Source organism: Myotis davidii, unplaced genomic scaffold, assembly GCF_000327345.1.
Source record: "Myotis davidii unplaced genomic scaffold, ASM32734v1 scaffold444, whole genome shotgun sequence".
NCBI classification, from domain to species: Eukaryota; Metazoa; Chordata; class Mammalia; order Chiroptera; family Vespertilionidae; genus Myotis; species Myotis davidii.
Window position 1 is genome coordinate 719,660 of NW_006294767.1, and position 10,524 is coordinate 730,183.

The 10,524-nt window shown below is 53.5% G+C and overlaps 1 long non-coding RNA gene across 1 annotated transcript; it reads right to left on the reverse strand.

Moving 5' to 3' along the window:
- Positions 1-221: 221 nt before the first annotated feature.
- On the reverse strand, positions 222-4,419 carry LOC107184027. Its single transcript, XR_001514839.1, has 4 exons — positions 4,370-4,419; positions 3,061-3,128; positions 507-587; positions 222-338 (listed from the first exon to the last, which is right to left on the reverse strand). It is a non-coding gene; the product is annotated as an uncharacterized LOC107184027 (long non-coding RNA).
- Positions 4,420-10,524: the final 6,105 nt, after the last annotated feature.

Sequence of the window (10,524 nt, forward strand, 5' to 3'; positions counted from 1 at the left end):
CCTAGGATCTGAAGGGTTGTGTGCCCATGGCCTGGGAAGCCAGGGCTTCATGCCATCTCCCCGAGCCCAGCATCATGCCATCTCTCTGAGCCCACCTCCCTTTCCCCATTTACATTTCATGGAACAAGGTGCACGGAAGGAAGGAAGGGGGATCTGCCGAGGGCAGCGGAAGAGGGAGAACGTCTTTGTTCACTCTTTATTGTGTCTTTTTAAAAGATGGCATCATGGCTCATCCAGTGGGTCAGTGATTCACACGCGTGTCATTGGTGCCCTTCAAACAGGTTCCTGTGGGGTTTTCAGGGCTGCTTGTCTGCGTCCCTCTGCACCTCCTGGCCGACCTCAGGAGACAGAAGTGGAGACCCCTATTACCGGCCAGAAAGAAGGAGTGGGTGCTGAGGGGAACCGAGGAAGCTGGGGGGAGGGCAGGCAGGCAGCCCGGTCCCCTCTATTCTACTTCCTGTCCCCCCCAGACTCCCCCGGTTCACCCGTCACCATGTGCAAAGTACCTTCTCCAGGGCCGCTACACGCTCTCCTTCACCTTCTTTCTGGTGGAGTATGGAATGCAGCACACCCAGCTGGTCCTGGTCCTGATGGCCGAGAGGAGGGGAGGGGCTGAGAGAGAGGCAGGCCCCGGGCCACAGGTGCTGGCAACACCCCTTGAACCCTAAATGCATGCCACGGGGTCTCTGCTCCGATCTCTACTGCACCCCACTGCTCACGTCCCGGGGAGCCAAGGTCTTTTCTCTGTGGCTTCCAGGCCCCGCGCACAAAAGCGGATTCCAGTGCAGAGCCAGGCTTGCCTTTCCTCCAGATGCTCGGGGTTTACCTGCCTACCACCTGGCTGCTGTCCTCTGTCCTGGAAGACCTGGGCCAGGAGGGACCCGTGGACACGAGAGACCCTTAAAGACTAGCTGAGCCAGGTGTCACGGGTGGTTCCCACGGCCAGCCCAGCCTGTGCTTGCCTCCCTGTGGGGTGGTCACTGGGGTTTCCACTTCCAAGGCTGCCTCAGTATGAGATGGCAGCCCCCCTCCCTTGGCAGGAACCACCATGGCTTGGTGCCCATATGTCCCGCTGGCTGCTATGGGCTACTGGCATACGGGTACCTGACCCCACCATCTGAGCGGGCCCGAGGCACAGGCTGGACAGAGAAGCCTTTTGCTCTGAGGGAAACTGAGCTTGCAGGTGAGCAACACAGCAGAACAGACAGGTGACTCACCCAGCAAGTGTCCAGGCCTAGCCCTCCAGGGGCCCACTGCAGACCCCTTTCCCACTGGCCTAGAGGCCTTCGGTGGCCACAGCTTGCTTTTTGAGTGCTGGCCTGACTCACAGGTTTCCCGGGGGAGCTGGGTCCTGGGGGTGATGGGCCGAGACCCAGAGACCAGGAGGGTGGACCTGGGATTGTCCGACCTTCGGGGCAGAAAATAAAGCTGCCAAGCTGCACCTAGTGTGGCTGAATCTGTCACTATATCCATTAAGCAGCGAAGGGGAAAATAAAGGTCTGCTTAGGAAAAGACTGCTTATTTTTAGGCCTAGATTTGAGAGCGTGACAAGACCATCCCAAAATCTTTCACATCATAAAAGCCAACGTGACCAGCTGGGTAAGTCGAGATCAGAAGAGAGGTGGGTCGTCTGAGTGAAGACGGAATGAAAATGCCTCACAGAAACGCTCTCCCCGAACACACACATCTGGGCGGAAAGCAGCAATAATGACAACAGCCTAATAGGCGAAGGGCCGTAATGCCAGAAGCATTCAGAGCTGGCGATCCAGAAAAATGGCACCGACAGAGGAGCCCATTTTCACCAGGAGCCAATTTTCACCAGCGCCTGTCTTTGCGTCCAAATCTACACTTCAAAACCAGGTCCAAATCTACACTTCAAAATCCTGTGTGGTCCTCACTGTTCCTGAGAGAGAAACTTGGGTGATTTCTTCTTTGTTGTGCTATTCCACCTTATTTAAGTTATTTAAAATGACCATGTGTCAGTTTTACAAAGCAAATGGAAATTTTCTGAAAGTATGCAAACAATTAAACCAAGATATTAATATAGTTGTTCATTCTGAGCGGTGAATACATTGCTCTTTTCTTCCTTGTGTTCTTCTCTGTATTGTTTAAAATAAAATAGGTCCGTGGGCCCTTGGGTGGCCTAGAAGTAAATACCCCACCTTCTCCCAGCACCCTTAACGGCCTCGGGAAGTGGTGGGGCTTCAATGGCCCTACAGAGTCTTCACCCCAGTAGAGTGTGGGGGTCAGGACACATGTGAGGGGTCCTCCCACTGCCGGCAGGACCAAGGTGTGTGACCTTTTGTAGCCCATGAGGTGATATCCTACTCTCATCTGCCCTTCTTCCCCTCTTTTTCCTTCCCCCGGTTCTGCCCATTTTGTTGCTTGATTGGATGGGAAGAGAGAGTCTGGCTATGGAGTTAGGTGGGACTCAAAGCAAAGGTTGTGCCAGATCCCTTACAGCGGTTCTCAACCTGTGGGTCGCGAACAATGAAAATACATCCTGCATATCAGATATTTCCATTACGATTCATAACAGTAGCAAAATGACAGTGGTGAAGTAGCAACGAAAATAATTTTATGGTTGGGGGTCACCACAACATGAGGAACTGTATTAATGGGCCGCGGCATTAGGAAGGTTGAGAACCACTGCAGAAGGTTCGATGCCCTGTTGCCCACCTCTCAGCACCCCCAGCCTCGGTAAATGCTTAGGACACTGCGTGCATCTAGAGCAGTGATGGCGAACCTATGACACGCGTGTCAGAGGTGACACGCGAACTCATTTTTTTTGGTTGATTTTTCTTTGTTAAATGGCATTTAAATATATAAAATAAATATCAAAAATATAAGTCTTTGTTTTACTATGGTTGCAGATATCAAAAATTTCTATAGGTGACACGGCACCAGAGTTAAGTTAGGGTTTTTCAAAATGCTGACACACTGAGCTCAAAAGTTTCGCCGTCACTACTCTAGAGGAAGAGGGGAGGCACAGTGGACCCACTAGAAACCGGGGTAGAGGAACAGTCTCCCCACCTCCCCGAGCATGAGCCCAATACTCACTCATCTTCTGACAAATCCCCCATGTCCATTTGGGACCACTTGTCTTCTCTCATGGCACATGTGACCACCTGCGAGAAGCAGCAGAAGCACTTTAGGGGATGGGGTGGCGGAGGGGGTCAACCACAGTCCCCAGGCCGGACACACTGGGCCTGCCCAAGGAGCAGATGGAGACACGAAGACTGCACTGGCCCTGAGCACAATCCCACAAGACTGGGAACCATCAAGTGGAGATTTCTAATTATGGGGCCCTGACCAAGGAGCTGTGGCCTGGATACAGGCCACCATGACCTCTAGATTGTAGATCAGGATACGTGGGCCCTTAGTCTCCACTCTGCCTCTTTGAGTCCTTAGAACATGTGGTGCCCCATGGTAGCCTTGTCAGGAGTTAATCAGCTCTCTTCGTTGTACAGCATGTTCTGAGGGCAAAGAGATAAAAGGTGCAATTTGGAAAAAAATAACCCTCAGGCTGGAGCTTAAATTGGCCAAGACAAAAATATCTACAAGCATGACTGCTCACTACAGCAGAAAAATGGAAAAGACATCCCAGAGAGACCTTTGAGTCAAACACTTCTCCTTACAGAAAATGATGATGATGATGATGGTGATGATGGGATGACGATGGTGATGATGTGGCTGCTGAACATGATGGTGATAGTGGTGATGGTGTAATGATGGTGATGATGGTGGTGATGATGGTGATGATGATGATAGTGATGATATTGATGATGGTGGTAGTGGTGGTGGAGTAAGGTGGGACTCAAAGCAAAGATCGGGCCAGATTCCTTAGGTGGTTAGATGATGATACTAATACTGAGGCTTTCTGGGTACTAGACACTGTTTGAGGGCTTTATAGAACCACCCTGGGGTGTGGGTACTACTAAGATACCCATTTGACATATGAGACAACTGAGGCCCAGAGAGGTATAGTGACTTGTTTGAGCATTTATTGGCAGAGCTGGATATGGAGGCCAGGTCTCCTAATTCCTAAGCCTGTGCCCTTTCTAACACCCCAACATGATCCCACAGAAGTTCTCAGGGCCCATGGGCAGCCAAATGGTTGACCCAGGCCCAAGAGTGTTGGAATGCATGCAGGTTAGCGTGAGGGAGGATGAGAAAAAGGAGGGGGTGCCCTCCAGCCCCCTAGACCAGTCCTCAACACCCTGGAGCTTTCTTGATGCTGCTGTCCCTATCTTTGCCTCAGCCTCCAACACACACATGCACGGGGCAAGTTCCCCAAAAAAGCTTTGTGGGCCTGAGCACAAGCATTTCCTGGTGGGTGGTTTGGCTTTGTTGTGTGAAGGGTTTTTACCTCTTCAGCATGGTCTCCCAGATCAATCTCCACAAACATAGATGGTTTCTGTAAATGAAAACCAAAGAGACGTGGAAGAAAGACTTGCGTAAGCTAGGGAGGTGAATAGACTTTCTAGGAGGTAGAGTGGACTCCTGACCCCCAGTCAGGGTCTGAGCAATGACCACTGGGACCACCAGACACTGGCAGTGCTCAGTGGGGGCTCCTGAGAAGCTGGGGAGAGAGCTGCTGGCAGTGTAGATGGCAAGATGTCCATGGGCCATCTCTGGCAGAGGAGGGAGGGGAAGGAATATGGCCTTCCCACAGCTCCATGCTCACCTCCCATCAAGGCCCTGAGACCCAGAGGGTTTCTCCCACCTTTGCCCTCTGAGAACCAGGGCCTCCAGGAGACAGGCGATGTCCAGATCTGGAGCAGCCCCTCCAAGCCCACTTCAGACCTGCTCGACTGGGAAGCACCTTTAATTCTGCCTCCAGAAACCTACCTGGGACCCCACTTTACCCAGTTAAGAAGGCTCGCACTAAGGTGTGAGAAGCCCAGGCAGCTCAGGTGTTGCTGCCCTAGGGTCTCTTATTGGCACCTTGGCTCAGTCCAGAATGTGTTTCCAATGGTAGCACTTTAATCAACACCAAGGGAAGTATTGGGGGTGGGTGAAGGACTCCCCAGAACCCCTGAGTCACACCAAGGACCATCTGTTGTAAATCCTGGTAAAACACATCTAACTACCTCTCCATTCCCTACCACAGGGATTAGGAATGAGAATGACAGCCACCTTCCCTGAGAAAGTGCCCTGTGCCAATTTCTACTATAGCACTGACATGTCTCTGGCCAACGCACCAGGGCCTGGGACTCGGGGTGTTTCCCTAGTCAAGCTGAGTATTGCCTCCTGTCAAGGACCCACATGCCTTTAGCCACTGCATTGTTTGGAATTAGGATGCCCCAGCATGAGGGCAAGAGCACAGAGCTTGACCTGGAAGGCTCTCTGGGGTCAGGGGAAGGCTTGGTCCAGCCTGTACCATGGTCCTGTCTAGATGACTTGGGACCACACGTCCCCAGGGCGCTCCTGGTCCAGCAGGACTCTGCCTGATAGGCCTCTCCATCAGACTGCTGTCACCAAATTAAACAGCGCTTGCCTCTTTTTCCAGAAGGTCTTCCGGCTTTAGGGACTCCAACTCCTGTTCCTGTAAGAAGACACCAAACAGGTGCATAAAGGCAGGATGCTGACCCGAGGGGACAGCAGTCCATGGATGTTAAAGGACCACGGCCTGACCTTGGCCTCCTGGGAGCATTTGTTTGTGTGCTCATCTTCCTCATGCTCCTCCTGGTCGCTGGCCTCCGAGTCGCTCTTCTCAACCTCCAGCTTTCCACTCCCATGCTCCAGCTTTCCACTCCCATGGTCCAGCTTTCTACTCTCATGGTCCAGCTTTTCAAGGGCATCCTGGTTCTTCTCCTGCTTGTCTTCCTCTAGGGTTGCCTGACTGTAGGAGTGGAAATGAGGGTTTGGAATCGGTGTCATGGAGACAGCTTCCCGATGACACCTTTCTCCCTCTTGGGCATCGGCAGCTCTGGGAGCAGCTCCAGCCTGGACAGGGAGGCAGAGAGGGGCCTGGACAGGGAGGCAGAGAGGGGCCTGCGTGTGCAGGGCCTGCCTCCTTCCTGAGGGCAGAAGGTGGGTGGGCAGACACGTCAGACAGGAGGGGAGGGGCGATGTGCAGAGGATGAGCAGTGATGCTCAGGTTGCTCCTGTCCTCCCTCCTGCACACCCAGACCTTCCCCAGCGTGAGCCTCCGCCGGCCCCGCCACCTGGGATGACGCTGTTCCTTTTCTGGGGACAGGTGCCAGCTCCAGGACTCCGGGGGCACCAACAGCTGTAGTTGGAGGGCGGAGGGGAGCGGAAGGGCTTGCAGCCCTGAGAACCACCCTGCCTCAGACCCTCCCCCAGCCTCAGACCCTCCCATCTGAACCCCTGGGGTCCTCTCAGGACCCCCAGGGCTCCTTTAGGGCCTCCAAGTCTTTGTCTTGGTGCTGGCCCCACTTTCCGCCCCGTGGTGAACACCACCCCTGCCGGACAAAGCCCACTTACCAGACGGTGTCTTTGGCGTTGCTTTTCAGGTCCTTTCCCTGATCTTCAGACTCTGAGGAGGAAGAGCAAGTTGTCAGACACTCCCACCAGGAGGTGCAGGAGCACCGCTGGCCAGCCGGCCCGAGGCCCACAGCTCAGCCCTGCGAGGGTGGGGCCAGCCCAGGGGGTGCTGGGCTCCCTGCAGCTCCAGTGTTGGCCTGGTGACTAATGGTTATGACTAAAGCCAGCCTCAGTTTTTATCCTGACAGGTTGTCTCCCGATTCCCTGCCCGCACGACACCCACTCTGCACAAGGCCCCACCCCACACCATCTCTGCCTCTCTAGGCAGAGCTCGGGTGAAGCTAAAGCACTGTCTTTACATTAGATGTGCAGGACCCCTGGGCAGCCCTGACATCCTCCCGCACAGCACACTGACTGGGAGCAGCAGGAGTGGAAGGCAGGGGCGGCGACCCACTGGGCAAGCCTGTCCCACAGGGGGTGGCACTTGAGACACACACGGCTTGTTCAGGAACCTCCTCTCCTTGTTCCTCCTCAGAAGGGCCTGGCCAGGGCGGTTCCTGTGTCATTTTCCCAAGGAAAGTGCTGCCCAAGGCCCAGCTAGTCGGGATCTTTGTCCAGTGCACTCAGTAGCCTGAGAATCTGCCTGGCATCCAGGGAGCTGTTCTTCCAGCCGCAGCCTCACATGCATAGTGATTGCCAGGAGATGATTAAGGTAAAGCTGCGTTTTGGTGACTTTGGCAGGATCAGAGCATGAGCTTCGTGAACTGTTTCGCCAGGACAGAGACCTCTCACTGCCAGGCTTGTCGGCCAGGAGAGCCTCAGAGCAGTTATGCAGAAGGGGTTCCCTGACCCTCTTCGGGACCTGAGCGAGCCTCCGAGGGGACTCAAGGTCGCGACATTGAAAGTTCCGTTTCTGTGCAGTCCCCTCTGAGCCTGGGAGGGTTGAGGCGCTCCCTGAGTAGTGGCTCCTCCCACAAGCAGCTTGGTCCTCCCTCCTGGCCCTCCACACCAAAGGCCCTGATGCAAGCACAGCCTGGGGGCAGTTCCAAAGCTTTAAGTACTGCTGTTGACAGAAGACATAGCCAGGGCAACTCTGAGCAGCTCCCATCTTGGAGAAACGCTTTACAGAATCTGGCTGTGGGACCAGCTACTCCAGGCCTTGTGCTCAGGGTTGTTTTGGCTCACAGGCCTCGGGGCGGGGATGACTGCCCGAGAGAGGCGGTGACGCCCAGTTCCCAGTGGGTGCCCTGCACCCTGATCCTGCTGTTCTAAGGAGTCTGATCGGCTGGTCCTTGCCTTCTCTCTGGTCCTCCCCTGACACCTCTCTCCTGAGCCCTGCCATCTTCCAAGGCCACTCTTCCTGGGACCTGGGTGCCCTTGCCCAGTGCTCAGCGACCCACTGTAAAGGGAGCTTTTCATCAGGGCCGGGCCTTCCTAGTGCTCAGCACAGGTGGCCTCGGGCTATGTCACCGACATTGTCTCCCACTGCTCCGAGTTCCCTGTGGATACGAGCGAGGCGTTCTTCATCCTCCTCATTCTTCAGCCCGCACAGGCTCAGGGGCCTGATCTGTGGCTGTGCTGCCCCCACGCAGACACTGGCCACGCCAGGGACGAACAGCCCTGAAGACCAAGGGCAGGGATATGAGAGGGGGCACAACTGGGTCCTCAGAGAATATTTTTGGACTTGGGACAGTAGTCCCACTTACATGCAGTTTCAGTTCTGAGGTCTCCTGTAGTCTGAAAATATGAAATGGAAAGTGCCAGAAATAATTAGTACGTTCTCATTGTGAGCCATTCTGAGTTGCGTGAGGAAACCTCTCACTGCCCCGCTCCCTCCTGCCCGGGATGTGAATCGTCCTTTGGTCCAGCGCACCCACGTGTGTACGCTCTCTGCAGGTTAGTGGCTGGGCAGCCACCCTGGTTGTCAGAGCCGCTGTGTGGTATCCCCAGGCTTGTGTTTGAGTAACTCTTATTAATAACTAGAGGCCCGATGCACAAAGATTTGTGCAAGAATGGGCCTTCCTTCCCCTGGCTGTTGGCACCACCTTCGCTCCCACCCAGAGCCGCCTTTCCGCCTTTGCTTCAGCCTGGAGCTGCCTTTCCGCCTTCCCATGCTGCCCAGAGGCCTGGAGCAGCTGGAGCAGTGCAGAACGCCTGTGTTGTCACCATGGTGACGACGCAAGCATCCTGCCCCGCTCCCAGCCTCTCGGTGCCTGTGTATGCAAATTAACATGTCATCTTTGTTGGTTTAATTTGCATACTTGCTCCTGATTGGCTGGTGGGTGTTGCAAAGGTATGGTCAATTTGCATCTTTCTCTTTTATTAGTATAGATGGCCCCAAAGCACATGAGAGGTGGTCCCGGCCATTCTGCTAGGCCAAAGAGAAGCTGTCAAGTGCTTCCTTCCAGGGAAAAGGTGTGTACATGGAGGAGAACACATAGCAAACCTAGTGTTCAATACTATTCGTGGTTTCAGGTGTTCACTGGGGTTCTTGGCACGTATCCTCCATGGACAAGGGGGACCAGGGTAGCTCTCAAGACATCCCTCAGGGAGAAAATGATCATGCAGCCTCCACCTCAGTTAAGAGGGCTGCTTCACGGTCAGTGGTGTTTAAGCCGGGATTTAGAAACTGACTCCTTTTGGAAACTCTTTAGCAGCCCATAGGCCTGTGCATGTGCTTTATATGTGCCTGTTTTAGAAGACAAGGAGCTGCCCGGCCAATGTGGCCTGATGGTTGAGAATCAACCCATGAACCAGGAGGTCACGGTTCAATTCCCAGTCAGGGCACATGCCTAGGCTGCAGGTTTGACCCCTGTTAGGGGGCATGCTGGAGGTAGCTGCTCGATGATGTTTCTCTCTCATTGATGTTTCTAACTCTTTATCCCTCTACCTTCCCTTCCCTTCTCAATCAATGAAACACTTAAAAAAAAATAAAATGAAAAAAAAAAAATCAGTAGAAGACATGGGGCTGCCCAGACAGATCTTTAAATACTTTTTCTTCCTATTATGTATCTGGCAAAAAGAGTCATGCCCTAGACCAGTGGTTCTCAACCTGTGGGTCATGACCCCTTTGGTCCCCTAAATACATCCTGCATATCAGATATTTACATTACGATTCATAACAGTAGCAACATTACAGTTATGAAGTAGAAACGAAAATAATTTTATGGTTGGGTCACAACATGAGGAACTGTATTTAAAGGGCCAGAAGGTTGAGAACCACTGCCCTAGACAGTTTGGCTCAATGGATAGAGCATTGGCCTGTGGACTGAAGGGGCCTCAGTTTGATTCCAGTCAAGGGCACATGCCCAGGTTATGGGTTCGGTCCCCAGTAGGGGGCATGCAAGAGGCTGCCAATCAATCATTCTCTTTCATCATTGATATTTCTCTCTCTCTCTGCCTCTCCCTTCCTCTCTGAAATAAATTAAAAAAATATTTTTTTAAAAAGGAATCAGTGAAGAGAGAGACACTATTTCTCTTTCCCCCATTTTAAGACGTGGACAAGGTCTGGAGCGCCTCCCTGGCGTGTGGCTGGTGAGGCTCCCTCTCTGCACCCTCAGGCTTGGGCTCTGGGAAGCCGAGACCCCGTGTAGCCTGGGACGCTGGGGCCTGGGTGGCGGGACCACGAGCCCTGCAGAAGGCTTTCAGCCACCCCTCCATGGCCGGCATTATTGGAGAGCCCTCTGGGTCTACTTGCAAAATTTCCCACACAGACTCAGGTTGGTCTCCTCTTTTGGGAACTTAGCTCTTCTTGAGCGAGAAAGTGTGGCCATGCTCAGAGCCTGAACAGGAGGGAGGTGGAGGGTCCAGCAGCTCCTCTCTCCTCAAACCACACACCTTTGGACTTTGACACTAGAGAAGAAATATGTTCACACCCCGACCTCTTACAGTCACCCCTAGAGTGTGAATAAGCAGCTATATTTCCCCTTTAAGTTTCATTTCTTCAGCCTACTCATCAAAGGCCAGCTGCTGGCGAAAGGGTCCCAGGAGAACCAGCACATGAATCTCAGTCACTGCTGTCCTCCCACTAGCTCAGATCCTGTTGCTCTGGGGAAAGTGTCATGAGGAGCCATG